At 46.3% G+C, this 26215-nt stretch overlaps 1 protein-coding gene across 5 annotated transcripts in view; it reads left to right on the top strand.

The window, feature by feature from the left end:
- Window positions 1-24587, top strand: part of LOC119435350 (innexin unc-9) — a 62658-nt gene extending 38071 nt beyond the window's left edge. For all 5 annotated transcript variants that reach the window (XM_037702245.2, XM_037702261.2, XM_049672614.1 and 2 more), the window contains one exon: window positions 24244-24587. The gene's annotated coding sequence lies outside the window, so the exon portion shown is untranslated. The remainder of the gene's footprint in view (window positions 1-24243) is intronic.
- Window positions 24588-26215: the final 1628 nt, after the last annotated feature.

Below are 26215 nucleotides of genomic sequence, written 5' to 3'. Positions count from 1 at the left end.
GCCACCAGCCGTTGACGCCGAGTGCCACAATCACTTGCATCTCGCGTTGCGCATGGCAGTTGACTGTGTTGCACGCGACCGTTCAGTTTATCTAGTTTATGAAGCTTCGCACCACTGCCTTCCTTGTTCGTGTTATTTGGTCTCCGTGTACTACTTTATCACCATCGCTGTAGCCACGTCAAATCTGACCTGACGTGGGAGCAGCGGTTTCGAACGGGTGCAAGACCCCGGTGATGGACCAAAACTTTGCAGTGTCCTCATTTCGTGCGCTTTGCGGTGGCTTCGTCCGCGTCACGTTTTACATCCTTTGTTACATCCCAGAACACCACGCCAACGTGTTGGAATTTACGAACGTAAACCTTTTGTCATCAATTACTTTGCGCATTGTTGTATATATGTCCACCTGGCATTCTACGCTCCACAATGCAGCGCGCTGGTCACATTCACGGCTTACAGCCACAGGAAGCACTTTGGTATAGATTTCAATCCGTACCTTAGTAGTGCATTCAACGGTCCAGGAAGCACTTAGTATAGATTTCAATGCGTGCGCCCGCCTCGGCTGCGCGAGGTTGTGGTTTGAAGGGACCGTTGTATGCACTACTAAGGCACGGATTGAAATCTATGCCTAAGTGCTTCCTGTGGCTGTAAGCCGTGAATGTGACCAGCGGACTGCATTGTGCAGTGTAGAATGCCAGATGGACATATACTCAGCAATGGGCGAAGAAATTGATGACAGATTTACCTTCGTAAATCCGAACACCGTGGCGTGGTGTTCTGGGCATATTTCCTAAATAAAGTAGAAACACATGTTAAACAAAACCATGCAATTGAGTGTCCCCTGGCCAGTAAAGTGCACTGGGTGCACTCCTTGTTGGCGCGATCGATACTGAACATTAATAATTATGTGCGCTGGCAAGCTCTCCTTGCGAGGCTTCTTTTAGCCAAGGACATGTTCCAGCGCGCAAGGAAAAAAAAAACAGAAAAGAGCACATAGGAAAAAAAACGAATGGACAGGTAGAACGCTGGTCTTCAACTGTATTAACCTTTTGAAAAGAATGCTATGTCTTTGTCTAAATTTCAAGTAGCCCAACTTTCTGTCTTCAATACTGTTCGGTCAGCCCCTCATGCGCGTAAATATATAGACGCAAGCCAAACTTCTACGGTGATAGCGCAGAAATAGTTAGTGTTGCATCTCGCGCGTGTCAGCATAGGCGGCATTAATTAAACTGTCTCAAGTACGGTCACTGTCTTTCTGCACTTGTATGAGTCCAAGTCGAGCATATCTCTGCCTTTACGCAGAAATTACTTTCCCTCTGCGAGTAGTTTTCAGTCTTTTCTCATTATTATCTTCTCTTTACAACATTGCGATTTAATGCGTTCGCATCAAAATGCTTGTTATAGGGCTACTCGAATTCTCGTGTCTCTTTTTCATCCTGTCTCGTGAAAGCAGGCGGTATGTTTTATTGCGCAGATGGATGGTATTCGCTCTTTATGCAGACTGGAAGCGCACATATAATATAGGTAGTCGACCAAGAATGAAGATAACTAGAAACGCACAGTTAATAAAAGTTATCCCCTTACTCCTGGTACTGATCCGGTCGGTCAGCGAAAATGCGGTAGATGATGAAGAAATAATAAATATTGAACGCAATTATGAACCCTTTCCGCGCCTTGGACGAACTGGGTCCGTCCACGCGTTTCTATTAAAAACGGTCGAAGACGAGCTATGCTCGTCGAGAGTGCTTCTCATTTTCTAGCAATTTCATGGACGAGCTAGTTTCGTCTCACTTCTTTGTCGAGCTTCTGGTAAATGGCAGCACACATTCCGCGTGGCAGCGCAAGCAGCAGCGAGTTTATTCTGGTGGAGAAAGTCAAACAATTTGGCAACTGGGTTATTTAAAAAATGGCACCGCCGGCAGCACGAGCTTCGTTGGCTTCTTCGCGAAAAGGAAAAGCTGAATTCAGCGTTGAATCAAGCGATTCCCAAGATGAAGTGTACTGCTGTTAGAGTATAGAAGACACCGAAATTCTCGATGCACTAAACACACAACAAGCACTTAGCTAGTCTTCTGAGAGCAGCGCTTCTGGTGACTGACGTCGCAAGGCAGTGGTGCGAACTCGACTTAAACAAAGCCTTTGCATGCCCGCCTCACTTGCAGTTTTCGGCGTCACCATTAAATAAGTTTGATGTGGAGGACACAGATGACCCATTCGAGCATTTCAAAATGTACTCCGCAGTCGAACATCGAGTTTATTGTTCTCTTTCCTACCTATCGCACGGTGTATGGTACAGTGCTGTTGAGCTTCAGTTTTGCAATAATTGTTTTGCAATGGCCTTTTGCTATTGGCTGGCCGCCTTCGATAATAATATGTCCAGCATCAGGATTGGCTGGAATTTTCCCTCACGGATAATTCTAGCCTAAGAGTTTTTTTTTTTCTGAATACGGGAACTGGAGCTGAATTCACAAAAGAGTTCTTATGCTAGAACTCTTTGCAGAGAGTTCTTACGAACGAAAAACTTGTTCATGCGTCCCCTGGTGACTTCATTACTTTTCTATTTTCGTACCAGAGTTGTTTTTGATTGCGGCTTGGTCATAGCATATGTAACAAAAAACCTAGCAGTGAACTAAGAATGTCTTAACGAAATACCGAGCGACAGAACGGTAGAATGGAATGTCCAGGCGCTACTTGGAGAAGTCGGGTCGTGTGTGTATGTCTAGGGCATAGCACTAAGAAGAAGCACTTGCGTACCACCATTCAGTTTTCATTTTTTTCCTCTTCTTTTCAAATATAGTAGGAAAAACATAACAGCGCCCTTTTGACTGTTGTGGTTTCCACCCAAACACGTTACAAGCTGCTGAATTGAATTTGAACGAACAGAAGGCAGCGATCTAAATCCCGTGCTGACCAGGATATGATACTTAAAACTGAACTTAAATTCAATAATACTTGTTGTTTCTCAAACGCACTCGTCAAAAGACCCCCGGGGGTGCATAGGATTGCGGGTTGCTGAACTTCAGGGCCTGTATTCACACAAGACATTATTGTGCTAGAACTTTTCGCACAAGCAGATGTGAGCCAATCGTGACGTTGGACATAATATTAGCGAGGGCGGTCGATCAGTAGCAAACAGTACTTACGAGCGAAACGCATTGTGAATTCGGGCCGGCCGAATTCACAGAGCTTCTCGTTCATAAGTCATCTACGCCATTGGCCCATTTTTGCGCCATCTACACTCTTCGGCCGCTGATAGGATTCTAGCAGCCTGTAGCAGTACCCCAAAATTTCCAATTCGAAGCCGTGACGCACGATATTCTATATAAACCGGCAAAACGAACTCATTTGAACTCATTCACAATGACTTGTTTCGGTTGCTCAACAACCGATTTGTCCTCGACCCGTCACAGTGCTTCAGTGGCTCCGGCGTTATGCTACTCAGCTCGAAATCGCGAGTTTGCTTCAAGGCCCCGGTAGCCGCATTCCTATGGGCGTAATGTAGACCCACTCGTGGACCATGTTTTGGGTACACGTTTAAAAACTCCAGGTGGTAAAAGTTAATCCGGAGCCCTAGTATATATCATCTCTTATAGACAACGTACAGCATTGCAACGATCAAACTGCCCCGGGTGCGATCTAAAATATGCCCTAGAACGCGTCGTAGCAGTAGTGGTTTTTTTACAGCTCCAGGAATAATGAAGCTAGCAGGGCTACGTCAGAGACTACACAAATTGGGCTTCCCGCTTTCGTATTAAGCGTTCGCAAAAGCAACGCTTATTCGCAAATCGACATACTAAGGTTGCTTCACGTTAAGCAAGTCCGGATAAGAGGTTTAGTTTCATGTATGAATAAAAAAAAAAACAACAAGCAGAAGAATACCATCACGGATCCATTTCGGCCGGTTGCTCGTTTAATTAGGCACTTGGATTCGCAGGCTGTCACTAAAGGGTGAACACGAACTTCCTCGGTGTTCTCGTTTTAGGTATTCACTTGGGCTTCACAGACGCAATGTGCATGGGGGATTTAAATATTTTTAAATCACTGTTCGGAATCAAGAGAAACTTTCTGAAAGTCTTTAACAGTATTTTTTACAACGAACAGCTGTTTTTGTTCCGCTTTCTGTCAGTGTCGCGAAGTTACTTGCCACTCGCGCCGCCACTTAAGAAGTGCAGCACAGCAATTGAGCAGTTTCTATTCATTGTATTTATACTTCAACTTCCAAGCAGTTTCTATTCATTGTGTTTATACTTCAACTTCAAAACTGTCAATTCCCTTCGTCCTTATCCGCTTCTTTCAACCATCCGATTCATGGTCATTATGCGCCACGAACACTCAGAACAACAACAACAACAACAACTGCGATAACAACAACTTCGGTGCCTTAGGAAGTCGTAAACGAACAGTGATGGGAGAGCAAGTAAGTGGTACTGGTAGCTGTTATCCATCTATCATGTTTACTTGTTGAGTTGCGCAGATCTCGCCGATTACAAAAAAAAAAAAATGCACCGTTGCATCACAATTCAGATGCACTAATCTTGCTGCTCATACCAAACGCCGACTACACAAAACGCACGTGAGGAAGCGCGCAGAAGTCGGTGGGGACGTTTGGCGGCCCAACAGTAGCGCCGCTTCACTGCACTGGTGGAGATGACCAGCAGCATTGGCTGCTTGCTGAGATTGCTTCCGCAATGCGTACACTTCAAACATGCTCCAACTGTTGTTGAATATGTTTTATTGATAATGAATGTGTACGACCTCCCCTCTTGGTGGTGGCAATCTGGGGTGCAAAGGCAGAGGGAACTTAGACGGGGCAAGTCAAAATCGCGCGGACAAAGACGTTGTTTATTCGCGATGGCTGCGATTCCTCTGTCATCGAACAAATAAGACGCACAGTACTGTTGAGTCGTGAACTGCCACAACTGCTTAGTAAACACGAATGGCTGACAAAAAAAAAAAATGAACGTATAGACCAGCGGCCGAATTCAGAAAGCTTTTCGTTCACACATGTTCTTTTCATTTGGGAGGTTGCCTTCGCTAAAGATACGTTTAGCTTCAGGATTAGCTGAAATTTGCTCTTGCGAAGAATTTTAGCGCAAGAGCTTTTTGGGAATGCGGGCCCCGAGTCAGCAGCGCTTGTAGGGGACAGCCATCTTTTGCAGAGGGCTGCGGGAACTGGCGAAACGAACGGCCCGATAGAGCTCGGCATGTTCTTATCGCATGCTTGCTGGCAGTGTTCGCTCGTCGTGTCTTTGTCGTCGCCTGCCCCGTCACAAACCCGCAGCGCCAGTACGCCGGCTGCGGGCCGTGCCGACTATTGCCACTCGGGGTCGGGGACGAGAGACGGAGTCTTGAATCAGGCGAAGATGAGACGAAAACTTTATACAATATGTACAAATATATACAGATATAGCAGGTAATAAGTGGTAATAGCTGCCATTAGCTGGTGATAGCTGGTAAAAGCAATAAGAGCGCACCAGACCGACGGGGCGGCCGGTGGCGACTCTCTCTGGCTTAACAGTGGGCCGGTTCTTCCTTAAATGCCCTTGGCGGCGACACGTCGACCGGACCCTGAGGGGCGAGTGGTCAGTCGTCGCGGTCCCCTTGGCGACTCCTCGTCGACAGGACCCATACGGGCGGTTTCTGACGTCACCCGCGTCGTATTATTCTTTCCACGGGGGGGAAGACCTGGTGCCGCTTGAAATGACACGCGTCTAATTGCTTCGCCGCGGCAAAGATGGGTGCTGTTTGAAGTCTCCCCGCGCGTTGAATTCTTGATTTGTCGCGCAGAGGTGGGAGCTCCCGTCGCCTCGATCATAGGCACGTAGCACGTCACAACACGACACATGGCGACGGGGGTCGAGGTTAAGTGCGCTTGCTCTAAACGCGTGTGCGAGGGCAAAAGATTCTGGGGCCGAATTAACAAAAACTTCTTACGCTAAAATTCTTTCTTACGAAAAACTCTAGCGTAAGAAGTTTTTGTGAATTCGGGTTCTGGCCCCTGGGTCCGCATTCACACACACAAAAAAAAAACTCTTAAGCTAGAATTATTCGTAAAAGCAAATAACTCCTTATGCTAGACATTTGCAAGGGCAAAGCGCACTGGCCCGTGGCTTATATCTACTGCCAGACAAGTAGCACTAAAAACAGGGGACGAATTACAAAGTTTTTGCTTCGAAAGTACGCGTTGCCATTGGTCAGCCGCCTTTGCTAATAATATGCCCAACATCACTATTGGCTGGCATCTGCGTTTAGGAACAGCTTTAGCGTAATAACGGTTTTGTGAATACGGTCCGAGATACTAAACGTTCTGTAAACTCCATTTCTGAGATACAGAGCGCTGCTGCATTCGTGTAAACGGCTCTTGCTTCTGTTGCTATTCTTGAGTTTCAGTTCGAGCTCACTTAAGCTGCGATATCGTCAAGGTCTCCGTCGATCCAGCGCAGATCCATTTAGCATCGCATCCTCGTACAATGGGCACTTGACTCGCGGCGACGTGGCGACTTTAAATCGACTAGAAATTTGCCAGCTAGTTTACGTTCATGAGTGCTTATTTACATTCTTTTCTCCGTAAGTGAAGTCGTATCCAGGCACGAAGCAGCAGCACGCATAAATGAAAATCGCCTTTATACAGACATCATATATTGATGCGGAGTGGCAGTAAGTTATTCGCGTCGATATGACGTGGTGGCTTACAATGTGTCCTCTTGCTAGTTTAGGCGCAGCCACACAGCTACTGCATGTTTGGATTTTACCCTCATGACGTACTGGCCCATGCATTTGTCGCGCCCTTTAAAGAGCACCGGTAGTTCCGTCGTTGTCAGCAGAGACATCAGTATGTTTGGACTAACTAAAGAAATCGCAAAAACTTGCCACGATTACATACCGGCACTATATCGGGAACGCTGAGTTGGACGACTGCTCATTTGAACATGCAACTGAGTGACCGTGACGCGCACCCATCATAAACGCAAGTCCTGAATCGCAAGCATGCAAGGATTCTGAAATCGCGCGAGTCAAAGCCCACGCAAAGTAGAAGCGATCAGTCCTCGCCAGAACACAGAAATAAGCGGGTCCATCACGCAACAACTCTTAAGAACAAAAGAGGGCAAACCACAATTCCACGGCGAAGGTGCGTTTACTATGCCGCACTGCACGAGCGGATTCATGTTACACTTGCCTCGACATTCACGTCGCCGACGATCGACCGACATACTGACATATATTTTATCGTCGCGAGCACAGGATCTTCGTCCAAGACTTTCTCAACGCCGTAATTAAGGCGGAGTAGCAATTCAACATTTTGTAATATTTCAGTCTAGAAGTGGACCTAATTATCTGGAATATTCTTATAACAGCACAGTGGACGATGTATAATTTGTAGTAAAGTCGTGGATACGGAGGAAGGCGCCAAGATTGAAGCGCAGGCACGCTAACACGCACCTTCAACACGATGAGCAGTATGGAAGCTCGGGCTGTAGTTGGTTCGACATTAGGAATGGTGAACTAGCGTGAAAGACATGGGCGAAAAGAGTACTTAAGAAACACGCAGGTGCTGTGTGTTTGTCTTACGTCTTCCTTTCGTGATTTTCGCGCTGATTTGCCAGTTCCTAATGTCAACACGCGGCCACGCGCGAACGTGATAACGCGTTCCTCTTCTCTTCCGAAGAGGGCGCGCCCGTAGCGCCACCTCGCCGAGCTGGTCTCCTGCAACTCGCCCCCCTGCCCCCCTCCACACACATAAACAAACAAGCTTAGGTGCGCGTGTGCTTAGGTGACTTAGGTCTTCTTAGTCCCTCAATGTAAGTTCACAACACCATATTTTATAACTTTCCACGCCATAGGAACTGCATAACGAGTACGCCTTCTTCACACAATCAGTGAACAGGTTCAAAATAACGAGTTTAAGTTTTAACGTACTTAGGCCCATTCGAAAGAGGTGAGACGTATGATAACTCAATAGCTGAAGCCAATGAAGCGCAGCATACCTTAACCTTTTAGTAGGCACCAGAATATCGCACCACTGGACCAGAAATTGTGCGCCCGGCATGGTGGCTCAGTGGCTGTATGATGTTCTACTGCAAAACATGCTGTCGCGGTTTCAATTTACGGCCGCTACGGCCGCACTGCGACGGGGGCGAACGCACAGGAACGCCAGTGTAGTTAAATTTGGGTGCGCTTCAAGGAACCCCAGGTTGTCAAAATTAATCCGCAGCCTTCCACTACGGCGTCTCTCATAGCCCCAGCGTTGCTTTAGGATGTTAAAGCCTATGAATCAGGCAGTCGAATTGTGCAGCTGATGCAGCAGCACTGAGACACGTCAGAAAATCACGACGACCGGTGTCCCGGAACGCTGTGTGAAATACGTTAAATCATCGGAGATACATGTAGATCCGCCCCTAATAGCGGAGGAACATGGTTTGATAACCATTATAAGCTTCTCACCTTCATTAGACTGACTTTCGCATGCCACTCATGTCTGGAAACATTTATTCACCGTTTGTGACTGGCTGCTGCCTACACGATACAGTTTCTACATTGCGCTGGCCCCCGTTGGCACCCGCCGCATACCGTTTCTCATCAACGCAGATGAGCATGTCCAACATGTTGTCTAATGGCGCAAGCGCGATGAGACAAGGCAATGACGGCGTCAAAGCTAATGAGGCTTTATGAGAGACCCACAAGCATAGAGAAGCTGTTAGACCTGTAGTCAACAAATACGTCTAAAGAGCACTCACGTATTGCTCATATATCACTTCAGCAATGTCCTTTTTTTTTTTTTTTCTTGTGGCATCTTGCTTTTGTGACGTTTCATGATGTGTTCTCTCTCTTTCTTTTTCTTGTGATGTTTCGCGCCTTGTCTGGTGTTTCTAACTTTTTGTTTCTGAAACACTACGAATGTCTACTTTTCGCATGTGACAAGGACCAGCCAGTGCCAATTCCCTGGTTCCAACACCTCCTTTTGTAGTCATGTCAGTTTAAAAAAATATCGAATATCGTAATTCGTAGAACAGACACTTTCTCGGGTTACGTCATCGCTGCTGCAGTGTAAAGACGTCAAATATTATATCGATGCAGGTCGCTATAATGCCCGTCATAGGCCTGTAACGTACGACACCGGTGACAGAGTATGGGTCTGGACGCCTATACGAAAACGGGGACTATCCGAGAAGCTGCTGAGGCGATATTTCGGACCCTATAAAGTGCTTCGTCGGCTAAGTGACGTCACATACGAGGTCGTTCCAGATAGCCCTTACTGCACAAGGCGCCGCCAACACCGTTCTGAACTTGTGCACGTAGTGCGCATGAAGCCCTACGTCAGCGAGTGACTGTACGAGGGACTTTAGTTTTCACCAAGCGAACTTATTGTTTAGCATCGGGGCGATGCTCTTTTCGAGGGAGAGCAAATGACGCGTGCTCTATGTAGAAATTTAGACAACGATGACGATATGTGCTTTAACGTGCTCCGTGTAGTGGGACAGGGGGAACTTGAAGACAAAGAAGACGTCTGTTGTTCTGGTGGTCTTTTTGAACAAGCTGTTCTGCTGCCGTCTTGCTCCGCCGTTGTTGTCTCTTGTTCGCGTTGAATCGCGACAATATTATTAGCATCGATGCCCATTATATTTGGCATCACTAACATCAATTAAATTTTTAAAAGTCGCAGTTTCACCCGAAAGGTGAAGCACTGATATAGCGATAGCAAAGGAGACAACTGCACGAAGTAAGGTCCATGGTTCTATCGGCCGTATAAATCGCCGTAAAGATTCGCTTACCAAGTAGATTAACAGGCATGGTGTCACGCGCGCACAGGCGGGCATATGCTGAATAATTCTCAGTCGATGGCCACGAACACTTAATGTCACAATGCTGGCGTGATGAAGGGCGCCGGCAGCGGGGCGTAAACGCTTCGTGCTGCTTCTGAATTCACCGCGCCTCAAAAACTTGAAATTACGCGGCCTTCAACAGTAGGTGCGCTGGACTGCGTGCATAAAGCCGCATCTAAGTTCGCCCTTTGCGTTTGCACCCGCCGCATATAACCTCCAAGATACGGCGCGTGGGCCGCGTATACGCGCTTAGCCGCGCGGACAGCCATGCGCAGCCACGGCCCAGCTAGAAAAGGAGAGGCCCCTCACCTCACCCTACCCCCTTTGCGCGCGCTTGTTCACGTGACCTCCAGAATTGCTCGCGCACGAAGACGGCGCGCATCAAGCCACCATCCTTCTCGACTCACCCTCGCACGCTTTCCCTCTCCCACCGACAGCATACGGCGCGCGGGGAGCGATATGATCTTATTGATGTACGTTTTGTTTTTATGAACCGCATAGGTCACAACTTCAATGTCATAATGTGTTTACGTTTAGGCACCGCACTAATTACAAGCTATGCCGAAATGCAAAAAGCAGTTATGCGAATGCACACTATGAGATGTCTATGCAGTGATGTCACGACGACGAAGGCGGTGTTTGATGTTTATCGAGGAAAGAATGGTGAAGTGCATGCAGAGAGAAGTATACAAAGCGAAAGACAGTGGTAAGATTTTTTTGAAGGATGTTTTCTTTTTTTAAGTTCCGATGAGTGGTATTTCACTTTGATAACTTATTGTGACTCCCACAATGAACCCAGATTTTCATAATTACGCCTTCACATCATACACAACGCCCGTCGTCCCACTGCAATAATTTTCCGAATTTAATTTGCACCCTTAGCGGTGACGCGGACACTCTTTGTGAAAGGCAGCGCCGCGCGCAGTGCGTTGGATTAATCCTATTACGGTACCAATACAGGAAGGTGACCTTTTGGTATAACCACTTTCTCACGTGTTCACACATGTCCAGTTCATCACTGCGTTGTACGTGGTCTTCCTATTTTATTTTAACCCACCTTAAGCGCTTTTGTACTCTATGACGATGTGTTGTGAATTGACATATCCTAGGGAAAGCATGGGTTACGAAATTTTGTCAGACATTCCTAATCAAGCGAGCTCTGTGCTGGAAAACCTGAGGCGAACGACGCAGCTCGTTGCGATACCCGAAAGCGCCGCCACAACGGGTCTTGGTAATGTCGTTGCGGTAATGCTTACGACTGAACACTACAGCGCGATGGATGACGTTACACGCGCTCCGTCGGCGTTGAAACGGGGAGCGCGGGCGCACGGAACCAAGTGCTGCTGAATGCACAATGAGCGCTCGTATGTAATGCTAGCAACGGGCTGTGCGTTTGGAAGTAGTTAGGGCGGCGACACGTTGACGCAAAGAGAGCGCTACAGATGAAGATAGTTCCTCGCTTCGGTATGAAGATGCGGAAGAAATACAACACACATTCAGCGTTTCTACCGGCGTCGGCTGGCTTTGTGTCACTCGACGTCGATGTGGAGTGAGGCGACAAGCCAAAACGCCGAAATCTGGATACGAAAGCTATTATCACCGGCGCCAATATCTGGCATGTCCCACCAGCCGAGAACGAGACTTGTTTGTCCAGCCCTCGGAGTTTCGGCTTGGTGTCTGGCTCGAAGGGGACGTCGAGCGATGCAACGGTATAGCCGACGCCGGTAGAAAGGCTGAATGTGGGTCGGCCCTGATTGACGGTGTCGGCAGGAAGAACCACATAAGGATACCATCATGAAGGTAACGCGCGGGCTAAATTCACTCTTCCAACCGCATGTGTATTGTAATGTGAAGAGTCCCCCAATATGGGGAGGGGCCAAGCATTCTTTGCCCCTGATACCTGGCACTTTGCGGCAGGCAGGTAGTTTCCTGCCTCGTATGTTTCAGACCTACTCAATATATATATATATATATATATATATATATATATATATATATATATATATATGTTGTGTTTCCGGACGGTGGGACTGAACCTCGATATACCAGCATAGCAGCCCGATGCTTTGACTCATAGGCCATAACGCCAACTAGTTCTCAGACACCATTGGCGCTTGCGTCACGTCGCATAGCACGAACGAAAGCACGTGCGCGCGAAAGCACATGCACGCGCGTTAGTTTTCATTCGGCCACAGACGCCCGAAAAAAGCGCGCGAATAATAGTCAATCGTACCACTATTTCGCGTCCGTCACGACGCATAGCAACAGGTTGCTTATTGACCCTTTTCGCGGAGCAGTTTGTTCTATAGAAACGAGATTGCGCTTACGGCGGCGCGTCATATGTCTCCTCAGCGACCGCGCACGAATACGAAACCATTACCGCTTCTACCTTGCTTCTGTGCGACCAGCTATCGAAAATGCAACTGAGTTTTCGCTAACGCACTGTGCTCCATTGATGTTGGTTTAAATCATGTGGATTGAAGACGTGTGCAGTAGTTGGCTGCAAAAATAGTGACTGGGATATTAAGGAATGTAATGAATATGTGGGGCCAAGTTCGCGGACCACTGCTGCAACTGTCCGTACATGTTTCCGGCACTGCGAGATGTACGGTTTTCCTCGAGGATATACAAATTTGCCCCTCCGCCAGCGTTGTATTGCTAACCTTCAAAGAAAGGGCTTCAGCCCCGGTACGTCGGCAAGAGTGAGTACCGTTCGTTAAACAACGATAACGGGAGTAGCGCCGCTTCCTGTCATAGTAGGTTTCGCGCACAGTATCTACATACCCCAACCAGTACGGAAACTTACACCCACTCTTTCGCCAACGTGTCAAGAATAAGTTAATGGGCGCACACTTTAATATATACGCACTATATACGCACAATAAGCGACAGTACTACACCGATTGCGCACGGATGGTCGAAGCTGAATGTTTCGTGACGGTCCACAAGAGTAAGCGACTTACTAGCGATAATACGCATTTGCTACAAGGTATCACAATGTGCAGAACAGCTACGTTCAAGCCTTGTGCACAGAAAGAACAAATCTAACGGAACCACGAGCGATTAGGCAGAAAATTATCAGATAGTGACCGCACCGAGGAACCTTACAGAGTCAGAAACGTGACAAGCCGCTGCTTCAAAATATTTGCCAAATAAAGAACGAAGACCAAAACACCATAATCCTGATTCAATTCATGAGTGGAAAGTTTGGATAGCTTGGAATACACATTTAGCCTCGCTTTTAGAGCAAGCACCATATACGCTGCTCGCGCCGTTTGGACGTAGCTTAATCAGCTCCGAAAGTGCTTTTGCGTGTTCTCTGAAAGCTGCGGCCAAAGCTTCGTGTCGTCCACCCAGTCACCGTCTACGATATCTCCCGAAACAGATGTTTGCTAAGCCGCACCGGCGTCATACACATCCACTGTAAACACGGAGGCAGTTCAGGCAAGTAATGGACGCGTCACAACGTGATCAAACATGGAACGCCCACGGGATCACCGCGAAAAGGGTCAATAAAAGAGAGAGCATGCCATTTCCACCATTCTTCTCTCGTGGTGGCAGCTAGCGCTTTGATACGCTGTGTTAAGGAGCAGCGCCTTCGAGAATAGCCCACGCATCCCCCGGTCCTTTACTCGTAGCAGTTCGCGCAACGTAGACGCTTATTGTGTTACCTTCATGATCGGCCCAGGTCTTGACGAAGCAGGTTGCAACGTTTCTTCGCCGGAATAAAAAAAAAAATCAGCCGTCATGCCGCCGCCATCATACTATCGTTGTCGCCGTCTTGCTGCTGCCGTCACGCACACGCTCGCGCCACACAAACATGTTAGTGCAGCTGTTAACGTTTTTTCCGAAACTCAAACAATGCTGGATAGCCAGCTACCTGCAAAATGCTTCGCATAACATCGATTCCCACAGTCTTAAGAGGGCATGTTGTAGTTGCCGAATTGAAATAGGCTACGACTTAGCCGTAGAGTGAAAAAAAAAAAAAAATACGGACGGATACTCTATCGCGCAATTCATTGCTGTTCCAATTATGTTTTGAATAAAAGATTTTCCACAGTGCGGAAACATTATATTTAGCAGCAAACCATTTTGCCGCAGATTTTGAGTGTTTTGAATTCACTTTAGGAGCTCAGGTCCCTTCAGTGTAAATTGAAACAGATGCACAAACGCACCGTAATGGAATTCGAAAGCACCACAGCAAGCACTAAGCATGGAAATGATGTTCTGTTACATTTATTACGCTCGCCGCATCTACCCGGAAGCCGCTGTCGCCCATCTCACTGCGCGTCGCCATGATGTTTGAAGTCACGTGAGCTAAAATGAACTTCTGGTCAGAGTAATTCATGGTAGCTGCACCAAATGTGGTCAGCAGCTCGCCGTGTGGCATGATCTGGGTGCCATGAATCAGAACATGGCTGCCGTCACGAGTAGCCAACAGCATGAGAACCCTGGGTGTACAAGGGAGAACGCGGAGCCTCTTTCGCTCTAACATCTATGTATTCATCTATATGACTTCAGCCGTCTTTTACTTTTCTCCACCACCGGGCTCATTCCCCTTTCCTCTGCTATATTTAAAACCCAATGCCTGCAACATAGCAATTGCGTCCTCACTTTCCCTTGCATAGTTACTTCGGCATGTTAACAAAACATGCACGATAGTTGCTGCGCTATTTTCCACACGCTACAGACGAATAGTCGTCATCGGCACTTTCGGCTGTAAATCCATGTTTTCAGAATTGGATACCTTGATCTGACTGCGAATCGTAGTGCTCAGTGCTTCGAATTGTCGTAGAACTTCTTTCTTTTGATGGCTTTTCTTGCTGTTCGATACAATTCCATAGCGGACTTCCTGTGCATAGCAACTATCCAGTATCCTGTCTCTCCATCTGTGACTTTAGGTTTACTACCCTGTCGCCGCTGTTCGCGCCGTCAACGTAATATTTGCTCGTAAGTTTCGTGGCTCATTTTCTCCAGTATGAGTCGCCGTTTTTCATGTCTTTCGCAACTCCCTCTCATGAGACAGCAAATAAACATTACACTAAGGCGTGAGATGTTGCCAAACGAGCGCGATCGCAGAGATTACCGTTTCTGTCGAAGAGCTGAGCACGGCTGGTGGCAGTCGGCATGCTATCCTAGATGCAGCACCATCGGCTGTTGTATGTTCAGCCATTTCTTCGTCTAACGGTGACTAAGTGATAGCAATGCGCGCGTTTTGCAAGATCACATCAGCGGCTCATACAGATCTACCTCGAACTTATTATTCACCTAAAGCTATGCGAACATTTTGAACATGGGTTCAAACTTTCTATACCGTTGTTGTTTAAGCCCGTTTACTGCCGCTTAAAAACTAATTATGTAAGAGATCGCATTGTTTTTAAAAATAATTTCATGTCCACGGAACACATGTCAGCATATTCAGTGCGTAACCTGAAACGTGATGTGGTATAAAAAACGTATAAAAAAACGCGTGTAGCAAACGGGACGCGGACCAGTGCCTCGTATCGAATATAAAGGCGGCATGAAAAAGTCGCCGATTGCGCAGAGCACTTTCGTTGACCTTCGCTGTCAGCCTAATAGACTGTCGCGGAGTGGTGATATCGTACTTTATTACAACGTCTAAAAAAATTCTCGGGATTATTACAATGCACATTTTGCCTCGGACAGATCAGAGTAACTATTTCATCGTCATTGTTGTAACCGATTTCGCCTGCTTCATGAAATTTTAACAAGACTTCCAAGGATATGGTCGGGGATCGACGAGTGAAACGTTTTTATGGCTGTAATTTATTTTTCCGGTACATTTACGAAACATTCGTAAAATCATATCAGGAGCCCGAATTCGTAAACTTTACGAAATATTCGTGATAGTTGGAAGGTATTTATGACACTGTAACACAAATTCCTTCATCTAAATTCTATCTTGAAGCACGTACGTATCACATCGTCATGGCTCTCACTTATTTAACGTCAACTGCGGCAATAAAAAAAAGCGATAACCAGGTACATGGTGCTAAAAGTAATTGAGTTTCAATAAACCCTTTTATAAAGCACTTGTATGCATTGCTTATAGCTACCTTAGCGCAATTGTACAAACATCAGCGGGTGCCTATACCACTCTCAAGAACGGATGCTGCGCGGCAACTTCAATCACTTGCTCGCCACATCACACTTCTACCATGGAATTCACCGAGTTTCACCAACTCACGCTTGCACTCTCTCGACCCTAACTTGCGACTTCGCCTACCACCTGGACTCTGCCGTCGCGAAACAACTTTATTGTGTCGCATGTGGTTGGGCGTCACATTAGCACATGCCTATTCATTCCTAATAGGAACGGCCAACAATGGGGCATGCAATTTGTGCGGGTGCGATGAGACTCTCGAGCACCTTCTGTGTGACTGTCCATCCTTTGACGCTCAACGACGTCCATGGCCTCAACGACGACCATGGCCTATGAATTATTGCATGCAAAAGGCCACAAAAGTTCTTCTCACTTCTTGAAGGCTACTGGACTGTACGAACGCTTGTGACAGGAGACATTCCTCTGCGACTGACTCTGCGAATGACTGACTCTTGGGGCGCGATCTTGTACGCGTTCCAAAATGAAACGGAGGCCGTCCGTTCCATCGAGCCGCACACGATTGGTCAATTTGAACCGTGAGCCGCACACGATTGGTCAATTTGAACCGCGACGATCAAATTGACCAATCATGTGCGGCTCGATGGAACGGACCGCCTGCGTTCCATTTTGGAACGCGTACAAGATCGCGCCCTTGGTTATTTTACTTCTCTTTCCTTCTTATCTATTCTTCCGTTTTCCCCCTCCCTTCCGTTTTCCCCCTCCCCAAGTGTAGGGCAGCCAATCGGGCACGTCCTTGGTTAACCTCCCTACCTTTCTCGGTTCGTTTGTCATGCGCTGCCTTGGCCACTCTGTCAGTCTTTTTAGGTGATTCTGGGGCGATATAACGTGAAGCTATTCCACACTGATTTTATTGGAATCTCCGGACGTCAGTTTTATGCAACCACCAACGCAAGCGTGGGCGGGTACCCGCGACATTGTTTGAACAGCCTCTTTAAACGGTCACCTTTTTTTTCCAGGAGATTCCTTTTGTTTGGTTTTAAAACGAATAGCATTGCCTGCAGTGACTGGTTTTCCTTATGGAACTGGCGGACGAGGGCCGAGGAGCGCAAAGAGGTGGAGAGGGTTTCGGTGCGGCCGAGCCAGCGAGCAGCGAAGTTGGTAACTGCGGAAGAAGGGTTGCGCCGGCGTCACGCAGGAGCGGCCGGGGTTAGGAGAAGTCCGCCGGCGTCTCCGATTGGTCCGCTTCCCCTTGCTTAGCTTGCTCCTCGACGATCGCGGCGGCGTGCAACGAAGAGCTAAAAATGCCGCCAAAACGAATCTTTGGCGAAAAAGTGTTGACAGAACGACGTCGTCTACGGGACGAAATGGCTCGACAACGTTATGCTGCAAAGAGCGCTTCGGAATGACAGCAATGACTGGACCAGATGAGAAAGTTGAGCGCTCAGCCCTGGGAAGCGGGACCATCAGCATTCATTATCGACTGCTCCGCTAACAATTGTTTCGAGAAGCATTTGTTGCTGGCTCTTTCTGGGCGATGCGCGTGATCGGCTGTCATAAACTAATAAAAAATAAACTGACATAAACTGACATCATTGCTTACGCTACCAAAGCATCTGCTTTTACTCGTGTAAAACATTACCCAATAACTAACGCTTTAAGCAGGATGCCTTCAGACTCCTGCTACTACATCCGTTGCATGTCAGTGATCCACGGAAAGGCAACAGAAATACTCTCGGTGAAATGACAAAGCTATTTGCCTGGATAATAATATTCGATGTTTTCTCCCTGTTTACTTCTAAGAGGAACGTGTAGCAAATTAATTTGGGCAGAAACGTTTAATAAGCAGTTGCGTACCACTGAAAGCAAAATTGTTTTATAATCTTTCAATGCAAAAGCGGTTCAAATACATAGCAAAATACACGCAAGTACTCCGATTTTCAAATCCGTGGCGACATGCGCGTCGATTTCGCATCCAAGATATATCTTTTTTTTTTTTTTTGCGCCTGCATTATGGCACCCGCTGTGGAAACAGCTGGTCGCTTATGCGAGGCGCGTTTCTTTTACTTTTGCCTATAGCGCTGCGAAATGAATTGAGGTCTCGGCTACCGAACGGTGCACTTTCAATTGATGAGTACTGTATTGGCTGCCATAAAGCGGGAACCAATGAAAGAGTATAACAAGGTGAGCAAACACCGTTTTACGTAACTTCGTTGCGTGCGGACATCGGCTAAATAAGTGAGTGGTGTATCGCTCAGAATATCTTCTAATTATCGCTTGATGTTCCGTTTCGAACTTTAATCATGTCATACACGAAGAAATCTGTTCTCACTGGTGGCTCCGAGCAGCAACCGCCTGGGCGATCGGCGGGCAGCCATCTTTTATTCCATTCGGAGCGGAGCAGTTTCCGACTACTAAAAAAAAAAAAAAAAGGTGCTCGGCATAATAATGATATTTAGTGCGTACACGTTACTTTGACGTGCTGAGGTTTTGCGGTTTTGTGACGTGGCATGACAGACAGGCGACGTGGGCGCAGCACAAAAAATTTCGACCACTAGCGGAGGGCTAATCGCGACAAAGGCGTAGAATCGGAGAGAAACGTTTTTCTTTTGTTCGGCCTAATTATGCACAATCATTGTGTACACGTCATTTTGGGAAGGGGAGCTTTCGAGGTTTTCGTGACGTTGCGTGACACACAGGCACTGGCGTGGCCCGAAAAATTCTGATCAATCGCGGAGGGCTAATGGCGGAAATGGAATAGAAACAGATTGGAATAGCGTTACGTTATAGCGCCCCTGCACTGTAGAAAAGGTGCTAATGGCATTCAAGCGAATGGCGTACAGTCGAAGCGCGCTATTAACTGTGATCTTCGTCGTCGTAAACCTATATCACCTTTAATGGTTGATTTAAACACAGCGAACTTCCAGAAGTCGGCGATGGCTGTGATGTGATCAGCTGCACATAGAAACTCGCGCTTTCTGTATCGGCTGAAAGAAGTTGAGAGAAGAGCATTCACTCTTCTTGGAAGACGCAGGTTACGTTGAAACTTGAGAGGAACCATCTTATGAGCCGATTTCGTCGCGCGTATGCTTAAAGGATTTTTCAACCTTATTTTGTTGGCAATATTTGTTGGCAAGTAAATATTTGACTCATCCACGAATGTTTTTCGTTTAAGTCAGTTGATTAGATTACAAGTAATTCGGTCATTTACCCTAATGCGCGTGTTGTTACAAGAAAGTGGCGACCCATGTCGTTTCGTCAGGAAGACTAGCAGCCATCCATATAATTTACGTGTGACATAGAGTTGATTCAACCGTACTTCGTGACAGGCGCGGCAGCGTACATTGCGGAGTATAGGTTCAATGTGTCTTTCAACAATTTTTTGCAGCTTTTCTTATTTTTATTTTATTTTATTTATTTATTATTTTTTGCAGTGGCTTTTTTGCTAGCTGAGCAAATGGCGGCAAGGACACTGCAAGGCTAACGCTGCCTACAGACATATCTGGGCACCGCGCAGGAGCACAGAAAAAATAATAATAAAATAGAGGCGGCGTAAATAGGCAGGACGTGCACTGTCTTCGTCTCTCTTTTTTCTCTGTGTTCAGTCGCGCTGCACAAGTATTGCTACGAATCATCACCAACTTTCCCGCCTTTCATTCATTCTGTCTCCAGCCATATTGCATGATTGCATATAACCTACACCTTAAAACTGCACAATACTGCTTGACTCAATAGCATTATTGGTTAATGCGGGACCCACTAGAATATACGCACAAAACGCGACACCAGAATGAAAAAGAAAAAGAAAAACGGACCGTCATGTTACAAATTACTATACATGGTTCAAGCATGGATAGTCAATTAATAAATTAGGTATAAGAAAAATGCCAATATACATCACAATATGCACACATGTACAAATAAGTATCAAAATAGCTTCAACACAATGATTCCTAAAAATAAAACATGTCTTTTTGTATGTGTGCTTTTTACAGAGAAGAGGAATGTCCGCACATTTTAAATGGTTAAATTTTTAATTCTAAATGCAAGTTTCAACAAACTCTATAAGACTCCGTCGGTAAACGTAACAATGCGAAAAGCAGTGAATCATTACACAACATAATTGCGTTCACTGTGTAAGCTACTTATGAGTTGTATAGTGAGCTGACCGGCAATATACGAAGTGATTTGCACGTATCTATACTCCGAGTCCTCGATTGCGCTTCCCTTCTCTTGGTATCCATTCTGTAACCCTAATGGTCCACCGGTTATCCATCCTACGTATTACATGGCCTGCCCAGCTCCATTTCTTCCGCTTAATGTCAACTAGAATATCGTCTACCCCCGTTTGTTCTCTGATCCACACCGCTCTCTTCCTGTCTCTTAACGTTACTCCTAAGATTTTTCGTTCCATTGCTCTTTGTGCGGTCCTTAACTTGTTCTCGAGCTTCTTTGTTAACCTCCAAGTTTCTGCCCCGTATGTTAGCACCGGTAGAATGCAATGATTGTACACTTTTCTTTTCAACGACAGTGGTAAGCTCCCAGTCAGGATTTGGCAATGCCTGCCGTATGCACTCCAACCCAATTTTATTCTTCTGTAAATTTCTTTCTCATGATCAGGGTCCCCTGTGAGTAATTGACCTAGATAAACATATTCCTTTACAGATTCTAGAGGCTGACGGGCGATCCTGAATTCTTGTTCCCTTGCCAGGCTATTGAACATTATCTTTGTCTTCTGCATATTCATCTTCAATCGAGGACGGCAGAAAGTCAGGTGGGATGATGAGGTTAGGAAATTCGCAGGCGCAAGTTGGAATACGCTAGCGCAAGACAGGGGTAATTGGAGATCGCAGGGAGAGGCCTTCGTCCTGCAGTGGACATAAATATAGGCTGATGATGATGATGATGATGATGATGATGATGATGATACTCCGAGTTGTCTTAGAAAACGTAATTTGGAGTGCGTGGTTTTATAATAAAATAATCGGCTGAAGGTAAGTTGCAATAGTTGCTTGCGCGTGTTTTAGCTTCATATTTGACGCGTTTAGTAATGGTAAAAGTAGAAACCAAAACGTTTTCGATGTGGTAATGCGAGTTGTTTTGTAAACGATACTATCTAGCGCGCGTACCGTCCCAGGAATGTAAAGAATAATATCAAAGGCTATGCATTCATGCGAAATGTAGCGTCCGCAAAATTTGTAACTCGAAGCACTCACATCCCTTAGTAAAACGTGACATACATAAGCGAGATTTTTACGTGCACTATTAACTTTATCATGCCAGTGCACATCCAATTCGAACCATATGCCAGATGCTTGTAACAGCAACCCTGGAGTATTTGCGTATAAATTATTCACACAAACAGCTAAATTGTGATAATCAATGTTTTTTCTTTAGTAGAACACTTTGTAACCTAATTTTCTTAATATTTATAGTGAGATGACTGTTCGCTGGCCGATCAAAAACATTACAAATTAATTCATTTACTTTAACCTTAATGACCTTCAATGTGTCAACATTCTCGTCAACCTTTTTCGTTAGTGTACAATAAGGCCTGTGATGGAAAGTCATTATTATGCAAAAATGAAAACAGGCAAGCACATATCCATGTTGAACACCCAGTATGAGGCTTTGTGACCTTGAAATAAGGTAATTAAAGGTCAACTGCAACAAAATATCACTTTGACTAAATTTGTTATAAATGAGTAGTTTATACCACTGAAGCAAAATTGGCAAAGCCGCAGGGCTGGTAACTATAGTATTTTTTGTTAGCAGCCTTTAAACAGCACTTAAGCAGACTATGCGTGCACCTGGGGCTTGTTGCTATGACGTGTGTCCAAGCACACGGCCGCCGACTTATCTCAGAGGTCATGATGAGCAACCGCACGTTCTAGGTCATGCGTGGCTTCTGACTTCCGGCAACCGTTAATAGCGGCGCTTTTTTTCTTTTCTTTATTTTTTCAGTTTCGCTATCAAAAACTGCTATTTCGCGAGCTCTTTGTGACGCGTACGCTGGTATTTCAAGCGTCAATTTTTTTTTTTTTTTATAGAAGCTCCTCTCTATGTACGTTATCTTAAACTAGGCTTTTGACGCGGTTCAAAATTTCGTCGCGGTTGGCCTTTAATCATGACACAGTGTTTACGACCACAATAATAGCTGTAAAACAATCAATCTACTATACTATACATATAAACGACGCCTATCTGTCTTATCTGCTACTAGTATAGCTAACGGTGTTTTTGAGTGTTATGATCTACTGTTTTTATTAAGCTATAAAATTTTACGGCCTTGTCAGCTGCACACACATACACGCACACGCACACACGCACACGCACACGGTTGTTTGTGTCACGCAACTCAGATTATCTTCCTGTGGTTTATCTTACTATGATTATCTTCCTATGGCTATAGTTCTTGCTTCACGCAAAAACTATAGCTCTACTCTTTCTACTTTCTACTCTTACTATTGCCAAACTTGTCAAACATGAAACTAATACATGTAGAAGTAACCACAGTCAAGCGTTAGGGACCTTCAAAATCCTTTGTTATACAGGTGACTTAGTTGTAAAGGTCACGCTCCGTATCGCTCACAATAGAGCAGGCTAAGCACGTTCAGCAAAACAGTCTTTATTTAACATGAATTCAAGAGAAGCTTAGTGAAATAAGTTGAGAGAGACTTAGTCAAGTAAGTTGCTAATTTTTTTTCTTTTTTTTTTTTGCATCCACAATTTGGAAGAATGTGCGACTGTAGGCAGCGTTATTGCACCGAGGTTTACAGCACGCCCTGTAGCGAAACGCAGGAGCTATGCAAAGTAAAGCTGCAAATCGTCAAAAGCCTATATCGCCTCCCTTGCGGTCACAATTCTTGGTTCGTTTACAGAATCTTGATCACAGTTGCCTTCGTTGACATTTGCGTTCTTTCCGCCTTAAATAGCTTTGAAGACGCCGCCGGTGACGATTACATTATCAAGTCGTCACATTCTGCGAAGTATTGGTCAGCCGTCGCGCCCGCTGATGCGTTGCAATAAGCAGCGTACGACTTGAGCGATTCTTGGAGCAGTGCAGCAGGAATTTTTCTGATATCGACACGCTCGTCAAGTGTGTCGCTAACGTCACCGTTAGCACTAGCGCAGAGTGCACTTTAGTGACGCCTGCCGAGGGCAGTGGCGGCACCGCGTTATGCATTTCGTTGTGAAGCAACAAATCAGCCATCGGGGACGCCAAAATTTCTTTGTTGTACAGGCATATTCGTTGTAGTGACCTTCGTTGTAGAGGCGTTGACAATACATATGAAGGAAAGGAATTTGGCCGGGACATAATCAATCCTTCGTTATACCGGTAATTCTGCTGTGGAGGCGTTCGTTTTAGAGGCGTTCGACTGTATTGCATCTGACTGTACATGTTGTAGTTGAGTGATCAATTCAACTGCCTATTCCACAGGCGAGTCATGTGAATCCATTAAAGTTTGATGCTAGGCCGGGGCCGGGGAAAGGTTGTGAATTACTGATTTGAAGGGACGCTCGAATAAATGAAATTTTTTTGCGTAGCAAATAAATTTTACTCGTCTCTACGGCACTTTTCTTCTTCCGACGTGTGCTATAGGCGGCGAGCGGTGACCAGCGATAGCCACAGCAGGTGTCGTTTGTCGCTCGACTGTTCACGCCGGGTTTCGACACAGTCGGTCAATTGCACGCGGCGGCAGTGCATCGTCCACGGCGCGCCCGGCGGGCAAGAACAGTTTCTGCGGGTCAGGCTTATTGATCCGTGTTCTGCCGACTGTAGATGGCTGAGAGGGCATCCGTAGGTGCCCTTGATGGACGCTGAAATGTACAATCGGTGCCGAAAGATTGCGGGGCATGGACTCCACGAAAAAGTTGACTTTTCCAGCAGTTTGCACCCGCACATAGTAAATCTGCGCAACCCTATGGTATTAACACAGCAAGCTGGGCGAGTTGGTAACTGAACATACATCCCTAGGGGTGGGCAGCGCTACCCGGACGAACGACAACGGAAGAGACGATACGATCGCTGAGTGACAGCTGATTTATTTGTAATGTAGTGGCGTATAATAGCACAAGGTGGGAATGCGAATACCAGGCTGCGTGCTCTGGCTGTGTAAGAATTCAAGTATTTATCAGATTCCACGATCCGACAACATTTGACGCTGGCCGCACCCAATGGCTTGCAATTTGTCGAAGCAATGTTGTAAAAAAATGAGCGCAGCGTCAACGCTTAGGCGACCTGCGTAGAAAGATCGCATATGCACTGCTGCTGCTTCCTTGTATACTCTATAACGCGCAGGTGAGTGCCCCATGCAGACGTTCTCTGTCTTTGTGTCGCAGGTCTTCCGGCCCGAGGGCAGCCTCCCGGGCCGATGCCGCGTGGCGCGGTGGCGGGTCCCACAGGGCCGGCGAGAAGCGTTCCTGCACGGCGAGATCCCGCCCTGGCGAGCACCCGTTGGGACCCAGCGGGAAGCGCTCGGCTTCCGCACCAGCCGTTCGGACTGCCAACTCGCGACTCAGAGGCGAACGTAGAAATCATTGCCAAGTATTTCATGCTTAACCACATCAGCTGATATTATTTGCTAACGGGCTCTGGAGCGAAGAAACAATCTTAAATTACTCATCCAGAATATGTTCCTAGCTGCGAATTCTAATAAACGGACAAACGGGAGTAAACCCCCAACTCTAGTGGCCTTCGTGTGTGACTGCGCGCAGCGCTGCGACGCGGGACTCGGCGGCACTCGGACACGCCCGGTGGCACTCGGCGTACAAGCTGGTCTACGAGCGGTGCTTTCCCGACATGCACTCATCAGCATGCGGCTGTCGGCTTTCCAGGGGCTCGTCGTTTCAGGTCACACTCCGGTGGCACGCTCTCCGTGGCACGCTCTCGCATGGACAAGTAAGGAAGACGCCAAGTGCTCTGGACGGGACTCTATGGGTTTCTATACTGCTCGAGACGACGGCAGTGAGGGCGGCTGGTGATGGGCGATGTCCACGGTCAATGAGCCTGCTTGGACGAAGCATATAGGGCGCAGGATGTAGTGCGTGTGTTGGGTTAAGAGGTGGTATTACTAATTTCATTTAAAAAACTGAAGCAAAGCAACACAGCTTTTTCTACAACAATATATGATGTAGACTATGTTCGATAAGCACGCTGAGCGCACTAAGACAGGATATTTTTTCTCGCTACTATTAGTGTACCTTTGTCAACAACCTCATTTTCGTTTTTGGCAAGCTCAATTTTGCTCAACTATTTCTGTTCTCACAAATTTAGGTGCTATGAAAGTTTATTAATCATACATTAAGTAATAAAGTTGTTCATGAATTTCGACCAACTCTAAACAAATAAAGAAAATGTTAGCTATTTGAGCAAACGTAAAGTGATAAACGGCCGTAGGTACTATTGACACAATATCATAACATGTTCCAGAGTTAACCGCGAAGTATATTAGAGTCTTCCGGCAACTGCAAAGCATACCTTTAGTTTATACGGACGCAAATACCTGGGTGGGTACGTAATTGTCAATAATTTCCATGACTGAAGTAGTGGAATGTGCTTAAAAGCTTATCGTGCCCTTCGATACCACCCTCATGAGCAGAAGTCATACAAATGTGATCCGCCAAGTCAAACTTCTGTGATCGTGGAGAAAGCTACCAAAAAAAGTCAGAAAAAAAAGGTAGTGTGAAGACTCAGATTTCGCAATAGCTGCATTTACCTCAGGCGTTACGTAAATGCACTATTTTCTTTTGGAAATAATAAAATATCTCACGGCACGCTTGTTGCTTAGCGGCGCTGGTTAGATGTTTCAGCACAATGCCGTGACTGTAACCTCGAATAAGTTAAGGTAAATTTTCTACGTTTCTTATAAAAAAAAGATAATCACGAAGGAACGACGTATGTAGCACATGTTCCTGATAGACTCATTAGGATAAACACTAGTGACATCGGTGGTGAAAGCACGCGGCTGACACGCAGCCGCACGAGGCTTCTTCGAAGTTGATATCTAAGCCTGAGCGACCGACTAACCGCAAAACGCGGCCATGGTGATTTCGAAATGTTTTTATTTCAGCAGCCATTGTTATTTAACATTTCGCATTTTCATGCTACCTTACGCAGGGGAAGTGCCGACTGCATAAGCTTGCGTCGGTGGCACAGCTCTCTCCGTAGGAGGCAGCAACAACAGTCTCTTAGAGAAATGACACCATGTTTTGGTCAGTTGCTACAGCAAGAACAAAAACGTCGCTACTTTGGAGGAGTTGCCAGAGCAAGGAATGTGTGAGGAAACGGCACATTCTGAAGAAACAGAAAAAT

This window comes from Dermacentor silvarum, chromosome 1 (assembly GCF_013339745.2).
Source record: "Dermacentor silvarum isolate Dsil-2018 chromosome 1, BIME_Dsil_1.4, whole genome shotgun sequence".
Taxonomy (NCBI): domain Eukaryota; kingdom Metazoa; phylum Arthropoda; class Arachnida; order Ixodida; family Ixodidae; genus Dermacentor; species Dermacentor silvarum.
The sequence above is the reverse complement of the archived record's forward strand: the minus strand, read 5'-3'. Positions and strand labels throughout refer to the sequence as shown.